This window comes from Salminus brasiliensis, chromosome 9 (assembly GCF_030463535.1).
Source record: "Salminus brasiliensis chromosome 9, fSalBra1.hap2, whole genome shotgun sequence".
NCBI lineage: Eukaryota > Metazoa > Chordata > Actinopteri > Characiformes > Bryconidae > Salminus > Salminus brasiliensis.
Window position 1 is genome coordinate 14418899 of NC_132886.1, and position 12362 is coordinate 14431260.

Consider the following 12362-nt stretch of genomic DNA (forward strand, 5'->3'; position numbering starts at 1 on the left):
AAGAGCAATCTATCGTTAGACAAGAAAAAATCAGGGGAGAGCGCGAACGCAGTCCCCCACTACCAGAAATTATGCAGTCGAGATTCCCACATTTGGGGAATTCGCAGGGGTCAGCACAACCGGAGTGCAATGGTTGAGCCTCACCCTGGGTGAACCACCTTCTTGATCATAGTATCTCCCCTGCCAGGTAAGTATGAGTTCTTCACACACTGGGGAGTGGGACCACCACTGGCTGTCCTCTTCACTGAGACGGTAAAGACTACATGCGTTACACCACCCAGACACTGAAATAAAACACTGCAACAAAGACCCTACATACACACACACACACACACACAAACAAAGACATCACCAACAAATGCATTGGTGTGCTGCCTCACAAAACGCTTTACTTTGCCATGTTTCCGAAAACCACAACACTTCCCATGATGCACTGCTTCTGAGTGCGTACAATGCTGCTCACCAGAGGGGGCTGCTCCACCAATTCTCTCCCTCCTACAAGGCCCAGGACAGGGGCTCAGTCCTGAACAACTCCCACAAGCAACAGTTATCATTAGCTAATTCAACAAACATCCTCATGCCCTGCTTCAGGTGGGTCACAGTAGGGGTGGACAATAGGACAATATCTTATCCATATCATGATCAACTCAACTATTGCATCTTTCATTACAAACAGTGCGTACTTACAGTCCCGTGCAAAACTTTAGGCAACCCTGGTCAAACGGTCTGTTAGCAAACATTTTTAGCAAGAGACAGTGTAGGATTTTTGTTCTGCACAACATTAGAGTGGAAAGAGGAAAGGAGCACCACGCAACAAAGATGGGCTCCCCAAGAGATTTCAGCTCTCGGATAACTTTTCTCAAGATCTCAGGCCTTAATTAGTTTCTTGGGGCTGTGGCTTGTTCACAGTCTTCGTCAGGAAAGCCCAGCTGACGCAAATGTCAAAGCTTTCTAAAAAGGGATTTCTCAAAGCTTAGCACTGCCGGCCAGCAGCCAGAGGCTCCTCTAATCAGCTACCTAGCACTACGAAAAGTTCAACAACCGCCCACCTCAAAGCAGGAGAAGGCTATAGGAAAAGCGTTTTAAGGTAGCCGCTTCCTCAGCACGTAACGTTGTTGAGAAATGGCAGTCAAAAGGAAGGGCCGAGGCCAAAGGCCAACTTGAGGTCCCTCTTGGAGTAAAGATTTAGCAGGCTCTGGAGTGATGGTGGACTGTTCCACAGTCTAAACAATGAGCCTGATGCATTTTGGAAAGGGCTCCTGTGGGCCGACCAGTCTTGTATCTCCATTCTATGCGTTCCTGTGAAATGTCCCACTGTCTTGTGTTGCTGCATGGGCTTGAAGAACGACGTCTCGTTTCAATGTCAACAAGTTACAGTGAAGAACGACAATAAAAGCACTTGACCTGACGTAATATTCAGCCTTATTGTGAGAAATGACATCCCAATGTGTCCCAATATTCTTGTCTGAGCAGATGGTGGATATGGCCAGTGCTTCCACAACACTCACTGCTCACATGTCCGTTGTAAGGACAGCGTAATCAGGGCTGCTTGAATGGATTGAGTGTAGCGACTAAAAGAGGGTGTAGAAACGTTTTGTAGGAATTGATGTCTTTTTTGCTTCTTTCTAAAGCTTCAGATCTTTTCCCATTTTGGAAGGTGCCACGTGTGGATCCTGAAGTCAGTTCCGACTTGTCAAGCACGTAAGAAGTAAAGACACGTGAAGAGAGCCACTTGAAGCAGCTGGGTTATGACACCAGCTACCCCCCCCCGCAGACGTCACAGCACGCAAAAGCAATTTGACGTCCCAAGGACTGTTTTGTAAGAGCAATCTATCGTTAGACGAGAAAATCAGGGGAGAACGCGAACGCAGTCCCCCACTACCAGAAATTATGCAGTCGAGATTCCCACATTTGGGGAATTCGCAGGGGTCAGCACAACCGGAGTGCAATGGTTGAGCCTCACCCTGGGTGAACCACCTTCTTGATCATGGTATCTTCCCTGCCAGGTAAGTATGAGTTCTTCACACACTGGGGAGTGGGACCACCACTGGCTGTCCTCTTCACTGAGACGGTAAAGACTACATGCGTTACACCACCCAGACACTGAAATAAAACACTGCAACAAAGACCCTACATACACACACACACACACACACACACACAAACAAAGACATCACCAACAAATGCATTGGTGTGCTGCCTCACAAAACGCTTTACTTTGCCATGTTTCCGAAAACCACAACACTTCCCATGATGCACTGCTTCTGAGTGCGTACAATGCTGCTCACCAGAGGGGGCTGCTCCACCAATTCTCTCCCTCCTACAAGGCCCAGGACAGGGGCTCAGTCCTGAACAACTCCCACAAGCAACAGTTATCATTAGCTAATTCAACAAACATCCTCATGCCCTGCTTCAGGTGGGTCACAGTAGGGGTGGACAATAGGACAATATCTTATCCATATCATGATCAACTCAACTATTGCATCTTTCATTACAAACAGTGCGTACTTACAGTCCCGTGCAAAACTTTAGGCAACCCTGGTCAAACGGTCTGTTAGCAAACATTTTTAGCAAGAGACAGTGTAGGATTTTTGTTCTGCACAACATTAGAGTGGAAAGAGGAAAGGAGCACCACGCAACAAAGATGGGCTCCCCAAGAGATTTCAGCTCTCGGATAACTTTTCTCAAGATCTCAGGCCTTAATTAGTTTCTTGGGGCTGTGGCTTGTTCACAGTCTTCGTCAGGAAAGCCCAGCTGACGCAAATGTCAAAGCTTTCTAAAAAGGGATTTCTCAAAGCTTAGCACTGCCGGCCAGCAGCCAGAGGCTCCTCTAATCAGCTACCTAGCACTACGAAAAGTTCAACAACCGCCCACCTCAAAGCAGGAGAAGGCTATAGGAAAAGCGTTTTAAGGTAGCCGCTTCCTCAGCACGTAACGTTGTTGAGAAATGGCAGTCAAAAGGAAGGGCCGAGGCCAAAGGCCAACTTGAGGTCCCTCTTGGAGTAAAGATTTAGCAGGCTCTGGAGTGATGGTGGACTGTTCCACAGTCTAAACAATGAGCCTGATGCATTTTGGAAAGGGCTCCTGTGGGCCGACCAGTCTTGTATCTCCATTCTATGCGTTCCTGTGAAATGTCCCGCTGTCTTGTGTTGCTGCATGGGCTTGAAGAACGACGTCTCGTTTCAATGTCAACAAGTTACAGTGAAGAACGACAATAAAAGCACTTGACCTGACGTAATATTCAGCCTTATTGTGAGAAATGACATCCCAATGTGTCCCAATATTCTTGTCTGAGCAGATGGTGGATATGGCCAGTGCTTCCACAACACTCACTGCTCACATGTCCGTTGTAAGGACAGCGTAATCAGGGCTGCTTGAATGGATTGAGTGTAGCGACTAAAAGAGGGTGTAGAAACGTTTTGTAGGAATTGATGTCTTTTTTGCTTCTTTCTAAAGCTTCAGATCTTTTCCCATTTTGGAAGGTGCCACGTGTGGATCCTGAAGTCAGTTCCGACTTGTCAAGCACGTAAGAAGTAAAGACACGTGAAGAGAGCCACTTGAAGCAGCTGGGTTATGACACCAGCTACCCCCCCCGCAGGAGTCACAGCACGCAAAAGCAATTTGACGTCCCAAGCACTGTTTTGTAAGAGCAATCTATCGTTAGACGAGAAAATCAGGGGAGAGCGCGAACGCAGTCCCCCACTACCAGAAATTATGCAGTCGAGATTCCCACATTTGGGGAATTCGCAGGGGTCAGCACAACTGGAGTGCAATGGTTGAGCCTCACCCTGGGTGAACCACCTTTTTGATCATGGTATCTCCCCTGCCAGGTAAGTATAAGTTCTTCACACACTGGGGAGTGGGACCACCACTGGCTGTCCTCTTCACTGAGACGGTAAAGACTACATGCGTTACATCACCCAGACACTGAAATAAAACACTGCAACAAAGACCCTACATACACACACACACACAAAGACATCACCAACAAATGCATTGGTGTGCTGCCTCACAAAACGCTTTACTTTGCCATGTTTCCGAAAACCACAACACTTCCCATGATGCACTGCTTCTGAGTGCGTACAATGCTGCTCACCAGAGGGGGCTGCTCCACCAATTCTCTCCCTCCTACAAGGCCCAGGACAGGGGCTCAGTCCTGAACAACTCCCACAAGCAACAGTTATCATTAGCTAATTCAACAAACATCCTCATGCCCTGCTTCAGGTGGGTCACAGTAGGGGTGGACAATAGGACAATATCTTATCCATATCATGATCAACTCAACTATTGCATCTTTCATTACAAACAGTGCGTACTTACAGTCCCGTGCAAAACTTTAGGCAACCCTGGTCAAACGGTCTGTTAGCAAACATTTTTAGCAAGAGACAGTGTAGGATTTTTGTTCTGCACAACATTAGAGTGGAAAGAGGAAAGGAGCACCACGCAACAAAGATGGGCTCCCCAAGAGATTTCAGCTCTCGGATAACTTTTCTCAAGATCTCAGGCCTTAATTAGTTTCTTGGGGCTGTGGCTTGTTCACAGTCTTCGTCAGGAAAGCCCAGCTGACGCAAATGTCAAAGCTTTCTAAAAAGGGATTTCTCAAAGCTTAGCACTGCCGGCCAGCAGCCAGAGGCTCCTCTAATCAGCTACCTAGCACTACGAAAAGTTCAACAACCGCCCACCTCAAAGCAGGAGAAGGCTATAGGAAAAGCGTTTTAAGGTAGCCGCTTCCTCAGCACGTAACGTTGTTGAGAAATGGCAGTCAAAAGGAAGGGCCGAGGCCAAAGGCCAACTTGAGGTCCCTCTTGGAGTAAAGATTTAGCAGGCTCTGGAGTGATGGTGGACTGTTCCACAGTCTAAACAATGAGCCTGATGCATTTTGGAAAGGGCTCCTGTGGGCCGACCAGTCTTGTATCTCCATTCTATGCGTTCCTGTGAAATGTCCCGCTGTCTTGTGTTGCTGCATGGGCTTGAAGAACGACGTCTCGTTTCAATGTCAACAAGTTACAGTGAAGAACGACAATAAAAGCACTTGACCTGACGTAATATTCAGCCTTATTGTGAGAAATGACATCCCAATGTGTCCCAATATTCTTGTCTGAGCAGATGGTGGATATGGCCAGTGCTTCCACAACACTCACTGCTCACATGTCCGTTGTAAGGACAGCGTAATCAGGGCTGCTTGAATGGATTGAGTGTAGCGACTAAAAGAGGGTGTAGAAACGTTTTGTAGGAATTGATGTCTTTTTTGCTTCTTTCTAAAGCTTCAGATCTTTTCCCATTTTGGAAGGTGCCACGTGTGGATCCTGAAGTCAGTTCCGACTTGTCAAGCACGTAAGAAGTAAAGACACGTGAAGAGAGCCACTTGAAGCAGCTGGGTTATGACACCAGCTACCCCCCCGCAGGAGTCACAGCACGCAAAAGCAATTTGACGTCCCAAGGACTGTTTTGTAAGAGCAATCTATCGTTAGACGAGAAAATCAGGGGAGAGCGCGAACGCAGTCCCCCACTACCAGAAATTATGCAGTCGAGATTCCCACATTTGGGGGGTCAGCACAACCGGAGTGCAATGGTTGAGCCTCGCCCTGGGTTTACCACCTTCTTGATCATAGTATCTCCCCTGCCAGGTAAGTATGAGTTTTTCACACACTGGGGAGTGGGACCACCACTGGCTGTCCTCTTCACTGAGACGGTAAAGACTACATGCGTTACACCACCCAGACACTGAAATAAAACACTGCAACAAAGACCCTACATACACACACACACACACACACAAACAAAGACATCACCAACAAATGCATTGGTGTGCTGCCTCACAAAACGCTTTACTTTGCCATGTTTCCGAAAACCACAACACTTCCCATGATGCACTGCTTCTGAGTGCGTACAATGCTGCTCACCAGAGGGGGCTGCTCCACCAATTCTCTCCCTCCTACAAGGCCCAGGACAGGGGCTCAGTCCTGAACAACTCCCACAAGCAACAGTTATCATTAGCTAATTCAACAAACATCCTCATGCCCTGCTTCAGGTGGGTCACAGTAGGGGTGGACAATAGGACAATATCTTATCCATATCATGATCAACTCAACTATTGCATCTTTCATTACAAACAGTGCGTACTTACAGTCCCGTGCAAAACTTTAGGCAACCCTGGTCAAACGGTCTGTTAGCAAACATTTTTAGCAAGAGACAGTGTAGGATTTTTGTTCTGCACAACATTAGAGTGGAAAGAGGAAAGGAGCACCACGCAACAAAGATGGGCTCCCCAAGAGATTTCAGCTCTCGGATAACTTTTCTCAAGATCTCAGGCCTTAATTAGTTTCTTGGGGCTGTGGCTTGTTCACAGTCTTCGTCAGGAAAGCCCAGCTGACGCAAATGTCAAAGCTTTCTAAAAATGGATTTCTCAAAGCTTAGCACTGCCGGCCAGCAGCCAGAGGCTCCTCTAATCAGCTACCTAGCACTACGAAAAGTTCAACAACCACCCACCTCAAAGCAGGAGAAGGCTATAGGAAAAGCGTTTTAAGGTAGCCGCTTCCTCAGCACGTAACGTTGTTGAGAAATGGCAGTCAAAAGGAAGGGCCGAGGCCAAAGGCCAACTTGAGGTCCCTCTTGGAGTAAAGATTTAGCAGGCTCTGGAGTGATGGTGGACTGTTCCAATGTCTAAACAATGAGCCAGATGCATTTTGGAAAGGGCTCCTGTGGGCCGACCAGTCTTGTATCTCCATTCTATGCGTTCCTGTGAAATGTCCCGCTGTCTTGTGTTGCTGCATGGGCTTGAAGAACGACGTCTCGTTTCAATGTCAACAAGTTACAGTGAAGAACGACAATAAAAGCACTTGACCTGACGTAATATTCAGCCTTATTGTGAGAAATGACATCCCAATGTGTCCCAATATTCTTGTCTGAGCAGATGGTGGATATGGCCAGTGCTTCCACAACACTCACTGCTCACATGTCCGTTGTAAGGACAGCGTAATCAGGGCTGCTTGAATGGATTGAGTGTAGCGACTAAAAGAGGGTGTAGAAACGTTTTGTAGGAATTGATGTCTTTTTTGCTTCTTTCTAAAGCTTCAGATCTTTTCCCATTTTGGAAGGTGCCACGTGTGGATCCTGAAGTCAGTTCCGACTTGTCAAGCACGTAAGAAGTAAAGACACGTGAAGAGAGCCACTTGAAGCAGCTGGGTTATGACACCAGCTACCCCCCCCCGCAGACGTCACAGCACGCAAAAGCAATTTGACGTCCCAAGGACTGTTTTGTAAGAGCAATCTATCGTTAGACGAGAAAATCAGGGGAGAACGTGAACGCAGTCCCCCACTACCAGAAATTATGCAGTCGAGATTCCCACATTTGGGGAATTCGCAGGGGTCAGCACAACCGGAGTGCAATGGTTGAGCCTCACCCTGGGTGAACCACCTTCTTGATCATGGTATCTTCCCTGCCAGGTAAGTATGAGTTCTTCACACACTGGGGAGTGGGACCACCACTGGCTGTCCTCTTCACTGAGACGGTAAAGACTACATGCGTTACACCACCCAGACACTGAAATAAAACACTGCAACAAAGACCCTACATACACACACACACACACACACACACACAAACAAAGACATCACCAACAAATGCATTGGTGTGCTGCCTCACAAAACGCTTTACTTTGCCATGTTTCCGAAAACCACAACACTTCCCATGATGCACTGCTTCTGAGTGCGTACAATGCTGCTCACCAGAGGGGGCTGCTCCACCAATTCTCTCCCTCCTACAAGGCCCAGGACAGGGGCTCAGTCCTGAACAACTCCCACAAGCAACAGTTATCATTAGCTAATTCAACAAACATCCTCATGCCCTGCTTCAGGTGGGTCACAGTAGGGGTGGACAATAGGACAATATCTTATCCATATCATGATCAACTCAACTATTGCATCTTTCATTACAAACAGTGCGTACTTACAGTCCCGTGCAAAACTTTAGGCAACCCTGGTCAAACGGTCTGTTAGCAAACATTTTTAGCAAGAGACAGTGTAGGATTTTTGTTCTGCACAACATTAGAGTGGAAAGAGGAAAGGAGCACCACGCAACAAAGATGGGCTCCCCAAGAGATTTCAGCTCTCGGATAACTTTTCTCAAGATCTCAGGCCTTAATTAGTTTCTTGGGGCTGTGGCTTGTTCACAGTCTTCGTCAGGAAAGCCCAGCTGACGCAAATGTCAAAGCTTTCTAAAAAGGGATTTCTCAAAGCTTAGCACTGCCGGCCAGCAGCCAGAGGCTCCTCTAATCAGCTACCTAGCACTACGAAAAGTTCAACAACCGCCCACCTCAAAGCAGGAGAAGGCTATAGGAAAAGCGTTTTAAGGTAGCCGCTTCCTCAGCACGTAACGTTGTTGAGAAATGGCAGTCAAAAGGAAGGGCCGAGGCCAAAGGCCAACTTGAGGTCCCTCTTGGAGTAAAGATTTAGCAGGCTCTGGAGTGATGGTGGACTGTTCCACAGTCTAAACAATGAGCCTGATGCATTTTGGAAAGGGCTCCTGTGGGCCGACCAGTCTTGTATCTCCATTCTATGCGTTCCTGTGAAATGTCCCGCTGTCTTGTGTTGCTGCATGGGCTTGAAGAACGACGTCTCGTTTCAATGTCAACAAGTTACAGTGAAGAACGACAATAAAAGCACTTGACCTGACGTAATATTCAGCCTTATTGTGAGAAATGACATCCCAATGTGTCCCAATATTCTTGTCTGAGCAGATGGTGGATATGGCCAGTGCTTCCACAACACTCACTGCTCACATGTCCGTTGTAAGGACAGCGTAATCAGGGCTGCTTGAATGGATTGAGTGTAGCGACTAAAAGAGGGTGTAGAAACGTTTTGTAGGAATTGATGTCTTTTTTGCTTCTTTCTAAAGCTTCAGATCTTTTCCCATTTTGGAAGGTGCCACGTGTGGATCCTGAAGTCAGTTCCGACTTGTCAAGCACGTAAGAAGTAAAGACACGTGAAGAGAGCCACTTGAAGCAGCTGGGTTATGACACCAGCTACCCCCCCGCAGGAGTCACAGCACGCAAAAGCAATTTGACGTCCCAAGGACTGTTTTGTAAGAGCAATCTATCGTTAGACGAGAAAATCAGGGGAGAGCGCGAACGCAGTCCCCCACTACCAGAAATTATGCAGTCAAGATTCCCACATTTGGGGAATTCGCAGGGGTCAGCACAACCGGAGTGCAATGGTTGAGCCTCACCCTGGGTGAACCACCTTTTTGATCATGGTATCTCCCCTGCCAGGTAAGTATAAGTTCTTCACACACTGGGGAGTGGGACCACCACTGGCTGTCCTCTTCACTGAGACGGTAAAGACTACATGCGTTACACCACCCAGACACTGAAATAAAACACTGCAACAAAGACCCTACATACACACACACACACACACACACAAACAAAGACATCACCAACAAATGCATTGGTGTGCTGCCTCACAAAACGCTTTACTTTGCCATGTTTCCGAAAACCACAACACTTCCCATGATGCACTGCTTCTGAGTGCGTACAATGCTGCTCACCAGAGGGGGCTGCTCCACCAATTCTCTCCCTCCTACAAGGCCCAGGACAGGGGCTCAGTCCTGAACAACTCCCACAAGCAACAGTTATCATTAGCTAATTCAACAAACATCCTCATGCCCTGCTTCAGGTGGGTCACAGTAGGGGTGGACAATAGGACAATATCTTATCCATATCATGATCAACTCAACTATTGCATCTTTCATTACAAACAGTGCGTACTTACAGTCCCGTGCAAAACTTTAGGCAACCCTGGTCAAACGGTCTGTTAGCAAACATTTTTAGCAAGAGACAGTGTAGGATTTTTGTTCTGCACAACATTAGAGTGGAAAGAGGAAAGGAGCACCACGCAACAAAGATGGGCTCCCCAAGAGATTTCAGCTCTCGGATAACTTTTCTCAAGATCTCAGGCCTTAATTAGTTTCTTGGGGCTGTGGCTTGTTCACAGTCTTCGTCAGGAAAGCCCAGCTGACGCAAATGTCAAAGCTTTCTAAAAAGGGATTTCTCAAAGCTTAGCACTGCCGGCCAGCAGCCAGAGGCTCCTCTAATCAGCTACCTAGCACTACGAAAAGTTCAACAACCGCCCACCTCAAAGCAGGAGAAGGCTATAGGAAAAGCGTTTTAAGGTAGCCGCTTCCTCAGCACGTAACGTTGTTGAGAAATGGCAGTCAAAAGGAAGGGCCGAGGCCAAAGGCCAACTTGAGGTCCCTCTTGGAGTAAAGATTTAGCAGGCTCTGGAGTGATGGTGGACTGTTCCACAGTCTAAACAATGAGCCTGATGCATTTTGGAAAGGGCTCCTGTGGGCCGACCAGTCTTGTATCTCCATTCTATGCGTTCCTGTGAAATGTCCCGCTGTCTTGTGTTGCTGCATGGGCTTGAAGAACGACGTCTCGTTTCAATGTCAACAAGTTACAGTGAAGAACGACAATAAAAGCACTTGACCTGACGTAATATTCAGCCTTATTGTGAGAAATGACATCCCAATGTGTCCCAATATTCTTGTCTGAGCAGATGGTGGATATGGCCAGTGCTTCCACAACACTCACTGCTCACATGTCCGTTGTAAGGACAGCGTAATCAGGGCTGCTTGAATGGATTGAGTGTAGCGACTAAAAGAGGGTGTAGAAACGTTTTGTAGGAATTGATGTCTTTTTTGCTTCTTTCTAAAGCTTCAGATCTTTTCCCATTTTGGAAGGTGCCACGTGTGGATCCTGAAGTCAGTTCCGACTTGTCAAGCACGTAAGAAGTAAAGACACGTGAAGAGAGCCACTTGAAGCAGCTGGGTTATGACACCAGCTACCCCCCCCGCAGGAGTCACAGCACGCAAAAGCAATTTGACGTCCCAAGGACTGTTTTGTAAAAGCAATCTATCGTTAGACGAGAAAATCAGGGGAGAGCGCAAACGCAGTCCCCCACTACCAGAAATTATGCAGTCGAGATTCCCACATTTGGGGAATTCGCAGGGGTCAGCACAACCGGAGTGCAATGGTTGAGCCTCACCCTGGGTGAACCACCTTTTTGATCATGGTATCTTCCCTGCCAGGTAAGTATAAGTTCTTCACACACTGGGGAGTGGGACCACCACTGGCTGTCCTCTTCACTGAGACGGTAAAGACTACATGCGTTACATCACCCAGACACTGAAATAAAACACTGCAACAAAGACCCTACATACACACACACACACAAAGACATCACCAACAAATGCATTGGTGTGCTGCCTCACAAAACGCTTTACTTTGCCATGTTTCCGAAAACCACAACACTTCCCATGATGCACTGCTTCTGAGTGCGTACAATGCTGCTCACCAGAGGGGGCTGCTCCACCAATTCTCTCCCTCCTACAAGGCCCAGGACAGGGGCTCAGTCCTGAACAACTCCCACAAGCAACAGTTATCATTAGCTAATTCAACAAACATCCTCATGCCCTGCTTCAGGTGGGTCACAGTAGGGGTGGACAATAGGACAATATCTTATCCATATCATGATCAACTCAACTATTGCATCTTTCATTACAAACAGTGCGTACTTACAGTCCCGTGCAAAACTTTAGGCAACCCTGGTCAAACGGTCTGTTAGCAAACATTTTTAGCAAGAGACAGTGTAGGATTTTTGTTCTGCACAACATTAGAGTGGAAAGAGGAAAGGAGCACCACGCAACAAAGATGGGCTCCCCAAGAGATTTCAGCTCTCGGATAACTTTTCTCAAGATCTCAGGCCTTAATTAGTTTCTTGGGGCTGTGGCTTGTTCACAGTCTTCGTCAGGAAAGCCCAGCTGACGCAAATGTCAAAGCTTTCTAAAAAGGGATTTCTCAAAGCTTAGCACTGCCGGCCAGCAGCCAGAGGCTCCTCTAATCAGCTACCTAGCACTACGAAAAGTTCAACAACCGCCCACCTCAAAGCAGGAGAAGGCTATAGGAAAAGCGTTTTAAGGTAGCCGCTTCCTCAGCACGTAACGTTGTTGAGAAATGGCAGTCAAAAGGAAGGGCCGAGGCCAAAGGCCAACTTGAGGTCCCTCTTGGAGTAAAGATTTAGCAGGCTCTGGAGTGATGGTGGACTGTTCCACAGTCTAAACAATGAGCCTGATGCATTTTGGAAAGGGCTCCTGTGGGCCGACCAGTCTTGTATCTCCATTCTATGCGTTCCTGTGAAATGTCCCGCTGTCTTGTGTTGCTGCATGGGCTTGAAGAACGACGTCTCGTTTCAATGTCAACAAGTTACAGTGAAGAACGACAATAAAAGCACTTGACCTGACGTAATATTCAGCCTTATTGTGAGAAATGACATCCCAATGTGTCCCAATATTCTTGTCTGAG

General features: G+C 47.4%; 6 non-coding genes and 1 pseudogene across 6 annotated transcripts; all 7 read right to left on the minus strand.

The window, feature by feature from the left end:
- Positions 1-31: 31 nt before the first annotated feature.
- Positions 32-195, minus strand: LOC140563071 (U1 spliceosomal RNA). The gene has a single exon (XR_011980307.1). It is a non-coding gene; the product is annotated as a U1 spliceosomal RNA (small nuclear RNA).
- A 1655-nt stretch (positions 196-1850) lies between these two features.
- LOC140563131 (U1 spliceosomal RNA) lies at positions 1851-2014 on the minus strand. The gene has a single exon (XR_011980363.1). It is a non-coding gene; the product is annotated as a U1 spliceosomal RNA (small nuclear RNA).
- Positions 2015-3674: 1660 nt separating this feature from the next.
- On the minus strand, positions 3675-3838 carry LOC140563121 (U1 spliceosomal RNA). The gene has a single exon (XR_011980354.1). It is a non-coding gene; the product is annotated as a U1 spliceosomal RNA (small nuclear RNA).
- Positions 3839-5481: 1643 nt separating this feature from the next.
- LOC140563150 (U1 spliceosomal RNA) lies at positions 5482-5635 on the minus strand (annotated as a pseudogene).
- Positions 5636-7290: 1655 nt separating this feature from the next.
- Positions 7291-7454, minus strand: LOC140563135 (U1 spliceosomal RNA). Its single transcript, XR_011980367.1, has one exon. It is a non-coding gene; the product is annotated as a U1 spliceosomal RNA (small nuclear RNA).
- A 1659-nt stretch (positions 7455-9113) lies between these two features.
- On the minus strand, positions 9114-9277 carry LOC140563099 (U1 spliceosomal RNA). Its single transcript, XR_011980334.1, has one exon. It is a non-coding gene; the product is annotated as a U1 spliceosomal RNA (small nuclear RNA).
- Positions 9278-10933: 1656 nt separating this feature from the next.
- Positions 10934-11097, minus strand: LOC140563119 (U1 spliceosomal RNA). Its single transcript, XR_011980353.1, has one exon. It is a non-coding gene; the product is annotated as a U1 spliceosomal RNA (small nuclear RNA).
- Positions 11098-12362: the final 1265 nt, after the last annotated feature.